Source organism: Podarcis raffonei, chromosome 1 (assembly GCF_027172205.1).
Source record: "Podarcis raffonei isolate rPodRaf1 chromosome 1, rPodRaf1.pri, whole genome shotgun sequence".
NCBI classification, from domain to species: Eukaryota; Metazoa; Chordata; class Lepidosauria; order Squamata; family Lacertidae; genus Podarcis; species Podarcis raffonei.
The window spans coordinates 106804425-106816396 of NC_070602.1; the positions used below are offsets into that span (position 1 = coordinate 106804425).

General features: G+C 43.0%; 1 long non-coding RNA gene across 1 annotated transcript; it reads left to right on the plus strand.

The window, feature by feature from the left end:
* Positions 1-3193: 3193 nt before the first annotated feature.
* Positions 3194-5582, plus strand: LOC128423185 (uncharacterized). Its single transcript, XR_008332696.1, has 2 exons — positions 3194-3397; positions 5306-5582. It is a non-coding gene; the product is annotated as an uncharacterized LOC128423185 (long non-coding RNA).
* The last annotated feature ends 6390 nt before the right edge of the window (positions 5583-11972 follow it).

Here is an 11972-nt window from a genome sequence, read left to right on the forward strand (position 1 = left end):
CAGTTTGCTTTTGGTTCAGTACAAGTTGCTAATTGTTACTTTTCAAGCTTTTAGATGCTTGGGCTCGATGTGGATGAGCCTGTTTTCTCCCATGCAAAGCTGTCCAGTACCTAAGGTCTGCAGGAGGGAGTCGCCTTCAAGAAGAAATAATCTGCACCTTCAAGAAGAAATAATCTGACTTTTAGGGGGTAGCACTGCAATTAAGACACATTCTCCTTGGATAGGCTCTCCAGCACATCAACCCTACAGCACTAAAACAATCTATCTATCTGTGTAATTTTTAATATTTTACAACTTTTAGCTTGCAAATATCACATGATACCTCCTCGGCTAGTGCTTTATTATATCATTCTTACTGTGATTTAGATAATTATTTTTAAACCAGTGCCTATTTTTCCGGCTCATTTGTAATATTGTTCAGTGCCTTGGCAGGGCAGTTTGGAGTTTTATTTATTAAAAAGAGACAAACCAGCATTCATTAGCACTTGGTAATTAAACTATTGACATGCAGTGGCTGCAATCAAAACTGACCCGTGAAGAGATCCAGTTGAGCACAGCGAACTGGATCTTCTAAGTAAACTGTTTAGGGTAAGGCAATTCCTTTAGCCGCTCTTTTGAACTTCTAATTGGGGTGATTAAACAATGTCACAAGTAGATTACAGACATCCACACCCCAAGCCTGAGGGTGAAGTTTGATTCTAAATGGCACTAGAGTGTAACCAGAAGTGCTAATTTGTTACCTCAGGGAGAATCGTCCCAGATTAATTACTTGAGCTTTAAAGAATGCAAGCCTGAGGTGGGCCTCAGATCACTTTCTCAGACCTTATTTAAAAGCAAAGCCTTGTCCCTAGCAGTGGAAGAAGATGAAGCTTTTAGCCTTTCCTGCTCAGGACTGCATGTTAGATACTGCTTTAGTTTTAAGCAGTAGATAAGTATATGAAACAACAAGAAGAAATTGTATCTAATGCTGCATGAGCAGTGTTCTGCTTGCACAATCTAACCTCCCTCTCCGCTCTTCTCCTCATGCACCCCTCAAATCTACTCCAGAGGGTCCTCTAATCCTCTGGAGCAGATTTTGTGGGTACACAGGAGACTGTAGCAGAGAGAAGATGAGGGAGAAGTTTCATTGCATGGGCAGACGTCTGTTGCATGAGCGAAACAGAAGTGTTGGATACAAATTATTTATCTATCATCTAACTATCTATCATCTATCTATCTATCATCTATCATCTATCTATCTATTTATTTATTATGAAAGCACATCAAACTGCAAGTAGATAAATAGGTACCGCTCCGGTGGGAAGGTAAACAGCGTTTCCATGCTCTGCTCTGGTTCGCCAGAAGCGGCTTAGTCATGCTGGCCACATGACCCGGAAGCTGTAATCTGGCTGCCTCGGCCAGTAAAGCAAGATGAGCGCCACAACTCCAGAGTTGTCCACGACTGGACCTAACGGTCAGGGGTCCCTTTACCTTTTACCATTGATAAACTGGGTTTAGGGTTTTCATACGTTTATTAGCCTCTTGTAAGCAGGTTGCCGAGTCTACTGTCCTACTGCCAGAATGCATTATTACTGTACACATCTCTCTATGTTTGTTACTTTCCTGCTGCATGGTTGGGTCCTTGAGGAGTGGCACTGAAGAAGGAAGTCAAATTTGGCGGGATTGGAAAGGAATGAAGGGTGACTAAGTGGGTGTGAATTAGGTGATGCCAAACTAATAAGACAGACCCATTTTAACAAGAGTCAAAAGGGAATCAAAACAAGGCTCTCTTTCACAGACAGAATATCCTTTTAAGCAAAGGTGTGTTAACAGGAAAGTTCTGTTCTTTCACAGAGAAGTTTTACAGTGTGGAACAAATTCTTATCAGGTGCTCTGCTATTTGAGCACCACTGCATCTGTTTGCTTAGATAAGATAGAATAATGAACATGGGGCAGGTGAGGTGGCCAAAGGAGCATGGAAAATACATTTTCCTTCATGAAAAGTAGGTACTCTGAGAATGAGAGAGATCTATGTATATGTACATGTGAACATATCAAAGACTTGATAAACCGAAAGCAAAACTTAACATACCTTACAACCAGACTTATCTTCTTGGGTTTTGTGAACTGGAGACTAGGGTTGTGTCCCAGAATCGGTCAAAGCCCAGATCCTAGGCCAACATGAGCCTATTAGGAGGGATCTGGGTTTCTTCCAGTCCAGTGGAGACAGCCTCAGATTACTACAGGTCATGTTGAACAGCCCAGAGCCATCCTGGGCTGTCAGAAGGTGAAGCATCAGGCAGGAAGGCAAGGCAAGCAACAGCAAGAAGGCTGAATGTGAAAATGAGACACCTGGCAGGCAGCAGCATCTTTGCAGGAGAAGGTAGGGGACACCTTTCTTGCCAAGTCTCTTTCTTCCCACCAGTGCCATGCCACTCCTCCTTCCTTGTCCTACCCTCTGAATTTGCTTCTCACAGGCTCAGATTCTGTGTGTGAGAGTTGCTGCTCCTTTGCTTCAAAGGAGCAGCATTGTGCAGGGACCTCTGGTTTTATTATTATTGATATGCTGTATACGTAATAACAGCATGAGCCCTGGAGAATCCTAGGATCCTGGCCAGAATAGCCAAATGTATTGCACATACCTTATGCAATATGTTTTGCACATCCTTTGAAGCATAATATTGGCTCTCTTTTGAGGGGCAAAGTTTCGTAGGAACCAAAGGCTTGTGTCATAAAATTAAGTATAATGGAGAGCTTTGCTTTGAAATTATTCTTGGCCTCATTGCATGGATGACCAAGAGTGTAAGAGAAGGGGATGGAGAAGCTTAGAGGTCAGATGAAGGTTAAAAACAAATAGGTCACAGCAAATTAATCCTTATCATCTGACCAGTGTGGTCAAAACATAGGCATGGCTAAAGCTGAAGGGAAATAAAAGTCTGTAACAATGTAGTGGAAGGTATAAAACAATTCATTAGTTCTTTTATGCCTGTCTTGTCTTCCCTTTCATCTTGTGTGTGCCCTTTGTAACTGAGGGAAATGGGGTGTCTCGTCCTACATGCATACACTAAAAGGCGAAGCTTTTTGGTGAGGTTTTCAGCACCTGATTTGTTGATTTATTTCTATGCTGCCCTTCAGCAGATTTTCCAGGGCAGTTTACAGAAAGAAAGAAAGAAAGAAAGAAAGAAAGAAAGAAAGAAAGAAAGAACACCTGTATGATGCTAGCTATGATACCATTCAAGGTACCATGCTGGTTACTGAGGGCAGGATGCAAACAAATTTTGTGACTTTCGTTGTGGTGTGTACATTTTCCGAACCTTAATGCACCAATGCAACTAAACTTTTGTTTTGTCATCAGATTTTTGTCCTGAACTAAAGGGTAGTCCTTTGAAAGGAAGTGCAAAATCATTCACAGGAAAAGGTAGTTGTTACTGTTATGACAAAGTTTATAAAAGATACTCATGCCTATGAGTGTCTCTATGACTGAAATCCTAAACATGCTTACTAGGAAGCAAGTCCCAAAGGAACTTACCCATTATCTCCTCCCCCTTGAAATCTCCCCCAAAATGTGTTTTGCTTGTATGCCCTAACCCTCTGGAGCATACCTGGGGTACACATAATAGCTGCAAGCAGAACGGGGAAATCCATTTCACCAATTACGTCTGTTCTGCTAGTAGACTGATGTCATCAGATTTCCCCCAGTGGAACTTGCCACTGAGTAAATATGTATAGAACTGCACTGGAAAACATAAAACTAGAGGCTGAGAATGGGTGACTGGAAATTGTCTAAAGTTTTGTGTTGATACAATCTTCACACAAACAATGCCCATTCAGCACTGTACATTTGAAGCAGTATTTGAAGCACTTCAAACAGCCTTGGCTTCCCTCAAAGTATCCTGGTAACTGCAGTCTGTTAAGTGTGCTGAGGGTTGTTAGGAAACCGCCTATTCCCCTCACAGAGAAAATTCCTCTTACCAGAGAATTATGGGAATTGTCATTTTGTGAAGGGAATGAGACCTCCAAACAACTCTCAGCACCCTTAACAAACTGCAGTTGCCAGGATTCTTTGAGGGAAGCCATGGGTGTTTGAAGTGGTATGATACTGCATTAAATGTATAGTGCAGATGGACCACAAATGTAGAGATACCTGTCAGGACAGAGGGTTGTATCAACCCTCAGTTTAGCTCAATAAGAATTATTCTATTTTTCCTCAATGAATATGGCAGCAAAGTTCTGCCTTTAAACTCTACACAAATTTATGCAAGGTTTATTATAAGAGGGGTTCACAAGAGCTCAGTTACAGTGCCAGGGCTCAGCTTCATGTATGACTGAATAATGAACACTTTACCTAATAATTCTGCTAACCTATATCTGCTATTGTCATTGAAGACCCTGTTTTATTCCTTTTTATTTGAAAAAGAACGATAATTCATGCATGTTACAGCATTAATTAACATGACCCCCGTTGCGCAAACAACAAATGCTTTTCATTTTAATGTTTTAATTAGTATACCGTATTTTTCGCACCATAGGACGCACTTTTTCCCCTCCAAAAATGAAGGGGAAATGTGTGTGCGTCCTATGGTGCGAATGCAGGCTTTCGCTGAAGCCTGGAGAGCGAGAGGCATCGGTGCACACCGACCCCTCTCGCTCTCCAGGCTTTAGGAAGCTATCCGCAAGCCTTGCAAGCCCGGCGGGAGTTCCCGCGGGCTCACAAGGCTTGCGGGCAGCAGCCTGCAGCCCCGGCAAGTGTCCGCAAGCCTTGCGTGCCGGCGGGAGGTCCCGCCAAGCGGTGAGGCTTGAGGCGGCAGCCTGTCACCCGAAGCACGGGGAGCCCCCCGAGGGCTCTCCGTGCTTCGGGCGAGTGTCTGCAAGCCTTGCGCACCCGGCGGGAGGTCCCGACGGGCGCGCGAGGCTTGGGGCGGCAGCCTGTCGCCCGAAGCACGGGGAGCCCTCCGGAGGGCTCTCCGTGCTTCGGGCGAGTGTCTGCAAGCCTTGCGCGCCCGACGGGAGGTCCCGACGGGCGCGCGAGGCTTGGGGCGGCAGCCGCGGCTGGGGGGGGGGGAATAAATTTTTTTTATTCATTTCTCCCCCCAAAAAAACGAGGTGCGTCCTATGGGCCGGTGCGCCCTATAGAACGAAAAATACGGTAAATAATGTGTGTGGTGATATGGAGAAAGATTCTGTTGGAATACATTTGGCTTTTTAAAAGAAAAGGAAGATAATTATTCTTGAATCTGATCATACAGGGCTGATTGTGTATCTGCTCAGGTATCTCCGAGGTGTTTATTTAATGTTCCTTCTCTTTTTTACATGCAAATGAATAAAGAAAATTCAGCATCCGAGAGTGTTGAGTTGCATTTCAGTGCATTCCTGGACCTTGAATCTGATCGTACATGGCTGCAATTGAACCATGCAAATATTTAATCAGTCCCAGAACTGTCAGAGAAAAGAATTTACAGGCGAGGTTCTTATTTTATTGCCTACATTGATTTAATAGCAGTCAGGAAACCAAGAGGAATACAATAATCCAGTGTCCTTTAGACTGGTGCAATTTTGAATTCTCGTTGCATCAATAAAATACTGGTCTGCAGGTGAGGAAATCATCTCTGAGTAGCATGTGTTTTGTTTTGTTTTATTTTGTAACTGGTCGTCTAGTGTGTAATGAAGCATCTATACTAAAGGACAGTGTTTTTCAATCTTCTCTACCAAGCCAAACACGGTTTCAAGGAGGTGAAATACGAGCTATAGCAACAAGCCAGGGCCCATATCCATGACCACATTTCCCAAGCCAATCTCTCTTTTTGCCAAAATTATATCGTGATGTGGGATGTAAAAAGAAAAAAGAAAAGAAAAAGGCTGGCTCTAACTGTTACAAACCTTTCATAAACCTTTGACTTGAGCATCCATTCTGCATCGCTCAGGGGCATGTGTATAATACAGGGAAAGAATGCACCCTGCCACAATGAAGGCCAAGAGTTCTGGAGCAAGGGCAAGCTGCACTTCCAAGCTGCCATGGCTGAATGATGAGCAGTGGGATCCAGGAAGGAGCCAAGTGGCTGGGAAGTGAGAAACAGGATGAGCAGGTCAGGTGATGCAGTGGTCACCAGGAAGAAATGGTGCTTGATGCTCTCATCAGTTTATAGGTAATAGGTATAGGTAAAGGACCCCTGGATGGTTAAGTCCAGTCAAAGGTGACTATGGGGTTGTGGCACTCATCTCACTTCAGGCTGAGGGAGCCGGCGTTTGTCCACAGACAGCTTTCTGGGTCATGTGGCCAGCATGACTAAACTGCTTCTGGTGCAGTGGAACACTGTGATGGAAACCAGAGCACATGGAGACGTTGTTTACCTTCCCGCTGCAGTGGTACCTATTTATCTACTCACACTGGTGTGCTTTCAAACTGCTTGGTTGGCAAGAGCTGGGACAGAGCAACGGGAGCTCATCCTGTTGTGCGGATTCAAACTGCCGACCTTCCAATCGGCAAGCCCAAGAGGCTCAGTTGTTTAGACCACAGTGCCACCCACATCCCTTTTATCAGTTTATGGATACACATTTGCCTCAAACTAATTTTCTTAATCCACTGCCTTTTGGGACATCTTTGGGAGAAGAAAAGGCTAAGGAGTAAACCCAATGGCCTACACAAATCCAGAGTGGAGTCCTAAGACATTTAGATGACTAATAACTGAGGACTAGAGATGTATTCATGCTGCGCAAGAGATGTGAGGGAACAAAGCAATTTTAAGTGGAGTGTTGGATTCCTCTTAATGGAATCTCATCCTGCAAAAGTCTGGACAACAACAACAACAGGCCTTGGCACTCTGGTCAGTAGTAACAAGGAAAACAGAAAACAAGGAAAAAACTAGTGGTATACGTGCAAATATGGGTTTCATTAGGGCATGCATGGTCAAACCTGGCCCTCCAGATGTTTTGGGACTACAATTCCCATCATCCCTGACCACTGGTCCTGTTAGCTAGGGATGATGGGAATTGTAGTCCCAAAAAATCTGGAGGGCCAAGTTTAGCCATGCCTGCATTAGGGGAAGGTTATGACAGTGACATTGGCAGGAGTGAGATTAGGTGCAGCAAAATGGGTGGAGAATGGATAAGGAACCACAACTACGAGAGATACCTTTGAAGGGTGAGCCCAGTATTGGCAGAATAGTTTCATAACATATTATGACTGTGACCATTGTTACATCCATAGGTAACAACATTTTTTTTTCATGTTGGAGGAAATGGCACAAGAAAAAGGGAGCACAGAACAAGGAAGGAGTTTAAATAAACACAGAAGAATGGTCTCAGGAACATTATTTCAGTCCCCAATAAGAATCATATAAGCTTCATTTGTGAGAGGCAGAAAACAGCAAGGCATGACCCACACCATTAGATAACCAATACTGAGGGGTGGGGACAGCGTCAGGGAAAGAAATAAAATTCCCAGGAGACACTCGGGTGGCAAGTCATTACTATAAAAAGATAAACTTCAATTAGCCTTTAATTGTTTCCAGAAATAAATGTCTCTCGATCTTTCTTGAAACTAACCACAACTATTTTTTACATAAGATTATAACAGTTCTTTATTACCTTCTAGTTGGAAACATATTGTCTCGTCAAAGTTAAAGGTTGCCACAATATGTCCCACTCAGGAATTTTTTTTCTGGTTAAAAGATTATTTCTGTGGGAAGACCCATTGCTATCAAAAGGAGCATTAGGTGTGTTTGTAAGCTAGATGGAAGTTTATGGCAAAATCACATTATATCCCCTGCCTGAGCAAAGACCACCACCCCTTTTGTCCACTTCTCATGTTTTGGGGTCTCAAGTCTGTTCCCTTAGCTGGCAGATCCCTACTTAGCATAGCTAAAACAATGACTCAGCTGCTAAACAGCATCCATGGAGAACTGGATACTGAAGACAGGAATATTAATGGACATCTAACCTCTCACCGAGAATGTTATCTAAATACAGAGAAGCATTGGAAATGGCCAGTATGTAAGATACCAGCTGCTGCTACACCAGATCTGTGCTATTTAGCCTGACCTTATAAGGTTGTTGTTTCATTTTTCAACTGCTGTCTTCCGGCTAATGCTCCAGAGGAGCAATTCTGAAGTCAATGGAATGATGGTACTGCCCATAAACTGTTGAGGATTACAGTTTAACAACTGTTAGTATCATAGAACCAGCTATAGAGAAAATATTTTGTTTTAAAAAATCCCACAAATAGTTTTTATTTATGCATTTTTATGGTGCTTTGAGGTGTCCTGTTCATTTCATGCAGTTGTAGAGAGTGTTCACCCATTACTTTGGTCATACTTTATTTGAAAACATCAAGGGATGGGTGAATTTCCATTTATTCTAGTTTCTCATTTTTCTACTCTTAAGTCCACATTTTCTACATCAGTTTAAAATGTGTTTTTTTTTTAAATGTCTTCATAAAAAATAACCAGCATTTTAGTGTAAATTTCTGCTAATATCCACATTTCTATATGCATTTTTTTTGGCCTAAGCAATTTTCCCATTAAAATATGCAGTTTTATGCTACTTTTGCAAATATATATACTTTTGTACACTTTCACCTAGCATAGGCATTTTTGTACACATTGCTTGGCTTGGCAACCGTATTTCAGCATTAAAAGAAGTATAAATTTTGAAGGTTGTGTTTCAGTTCTCATATTTGTTTTAGCAAGTGCAAATTAGGTGTTTTCACCTTTAAATGTGAACAGAATTGAATTTCTTCCCTGCCCCTGAAGAGAATATATCAACAGGTAGATAAAAGGCCTCTCTATCTGTTAGAATAACAGGGCCTACAAAGCCATCTTTTCCACCCACCGATAACAAAGCAAGAGTTTCCACTCTGAGCAGCGAGTTCAGATAACAAAATCATGCCAGTTTAAAAAGTTTAAAAAGGACAGGAGTGAACAAGGTTTGTCACACCTTATCACCTGCTAGATAAGGGATATGTTTTGTACATAACTACCAGGCAGCTCAAGCAAATGAGCCAGTCCTCCAGATAATCACAGGGAAGTGAACAGATTTGCCAGAATTATGTGGCTTGCTTCTCTCTCTTCCATATGATCCCACAGGAATCTGGCTTGCACTGAAGGAATTTCTGTGTGGGTGTAACATCCTTTGTGGTGAACCACTATAGCATAATATCACCAACAGATTAAAAGAACATTTAAAGACATACCATGAATAAATGCAAGGCGTCAATGGATCGAAATGCGATTTTTTCACAGATGAGTTAATGCACAAGAAATGTGGCATCTAAACGTACCTTTCAGTTAGACCAGCCAGGAGATGGGCTTCTGATTTGTCAAAGGAACTCTATTTGGGTAAGATGATTACATTTTATATATTTTCCCAGTCATGCGAGCTGCAGCCTCACTTGTCTTTGGAACTGTCACAAGCTGTGCAACAAGCTTGATTTCATTGCACGTAGCCCATCATGGCTAGTTAAATGGTCAGTGAAAAGCCAACATTTCTAGTAGAACATCGCAAGTTACAGATTTAAGGAACAATCCATTGCGGAATGTCCAGGAACTTTAATTATGTATATACATGTAAAAATGAGGTGATTTGTCTTGCCAAGACTCATGATGTACAGTGGTACCTCGGGTTACATACACTTCAGGTTACAGACGCTTCAGGTTACACACTCCGCTAACCCAGAAATAGTGCTTCAGGTTAAGAACTTTGCTTCAGGAGAAGAAGAGAAATCGGGCTCCGGCGGCATGGCAGCAGCAGGAGGCCCCATTAACTAAAGTGGTTGTCAGGGAACTGCCATCAGTGCCAGAGGGAGAGAGCAAAATCCAGAGGGATTCCAGAGAGTGTCCCGGGATTGGGAGAGGCAGCCCATCTTCTGGGGAAGAGAATCAGCATAGCACCAGTGGAGAAGGGGGGCAGATGGGGGAAGCAGCGAGGTGGTCCCATGACTCCTTGCCGGGGACCAGCGGGGAGAGTAGAGGTCCTCCGCTGCCTATGCCCTCCTTACGCAGAAGGCTTTCGCGCAGAGAGAGTAGGAGGAGACTAGGCGTCAAAGAGCTTCTTTGCTGGAAGAAGTTTAAGAAACGCCCACTGACGGATTCTGCCAGCGATTGAGACAGCCACGGGTGAGTGGCTGTCCGGACAGAAAAGGTTCACTCAGGCAATACAGCCAGGTGTTTGCACCGGCTTACGCACGAGCAACCCCTAGAACCATCACAGTGGTGCTTCAGGTTAAGAACAGTTTCAGGTTAAGAACGGACCTCTGGAATGAATTAAGTACTTAACCTGAGGTACCACTGTATTGCAAAACCCATTTAAAGCAGTCTTGCCAAGATCCACCTGCTGGAAATGGCTGGGCATGTTAGGCTCCTCGCTGGGCATGGCCAACTTGGAGCTGCTGCCATATGCAGGGTTAAAAAACCCATAATGGGATGGTGTGCACAGTTTGCTCTTGATCCTGGAGGTGGCTGGCTGCCAGAGGCACCAACTTACAGAGAAGATTGAAGGAGCCAAAAGGCCCCTAGGAGTTGATGCCTAAGCTGGCTGCACACAAATTTCTGCCCATTGACAAGAATCACACATGGCTACCCCAAGGCCAATGGTTTTCTGAATTAGCTGGAATTCAAGACAGACCCAGAAGTTTACACCAACTAAGCATCGTTTTCCTCCCCACCTTTGTCTCTAATGCTGAGAAACTGCTTTTGTTTTTATATGAAGAGCATAAATTAGCATGCACAGTAGGAGCCGAGATGCAAGCTTCCGAGAACATTGACAGCGGCAGCCTATTAAACTTTATGTCCTGAAAGGTCCCATTTCTCTTCTGGCTCCAAAAATCCCAAACTCTTTCTTCCCCAGACAAAATAACATGGGGCTTCTTGTCTGCAATCTCAGTTCGGGCTGAGTGCACTTCAAAGCTGCACTGGGGCCCAAGTCTGGATGGGATGCTTATTAGTCACAGTCAGTCATGTGAGCTGTCCTGCTAGTTGAACAAGTAGCCTTCGGGTGCAAGAAGACTGGGAAACTTCTCAATGTTACAAGACGCATTTGAAGCAATCTGGACCACAAATCTGTATGCAGTAAATCCGTCAATCTAGATGCTTTCGCACATGTATCTCTCTTTTAAAAAAACAAAGACAAAACCACATTCTACAATGGGGGTTACCCACACAGTTCAAACTATTCCATTTTTTGTTACCTCTCCAACAGAGTTCACTCGATTTGGGAGAGGAGAGGAATTGTGGTAAAGGTCATTGGCACAAAAAGAAACTCCTAGATCTTAAAGCAAAAATACTCTTTTCAACAGTACTAGTAAAAAAATAATAATAGACGGCTAAAGCACAACTACATGTTTAACATCAACCACACAGGTTTCCTCTGAATCCCCTCCTGAGACACCTTAAATCGTTCACTTTTAGATTAATAGCCCAACCAACCTGCAATGCAATAGCCTCTTCTTCCTACGCCACCTTACTTATGCCAATTAAAACAACCAATCAATCCAACCAACCAATCAAAGCCAACCAATCACATCTATAGCCTTTCAACAAGTCATAATTTCCAGGAAAGGAGGTCTTTTTCTCCTTCCTTCTAAGCCAAGAATGATATAGAGACCATGAGCAAACTGCTGCTTTTGTTTATGAACCAAGACATAGACTTCTAGCTCCACGAGACAGAGTATAAGAAAACACAAAAGACATCCCCATGGTTTAGGGAAAAACTAGCAACACCCAGAATTACATTGAGATCTAAGTATTATTCATTCAGATATCACTTAATGCCAAAGCAGGCTTCTAAGCAGTATAAAACCAGTTAAACACCAGCATCAAAATATAAGCATCCATAATTAAAGTACACAATATAAAATATTCCCATTAAAACAGCACAACAATTAAAACAGGAGACTTGGGTTCCCCTTTTCATTTTTCTCTGCAATGTTAGCCAGCAAGTGCAGGCAATCGAGGACAGGGTCTGTTGGCAAGACTAGTCACCACCTTCTGTTGACATGGAGA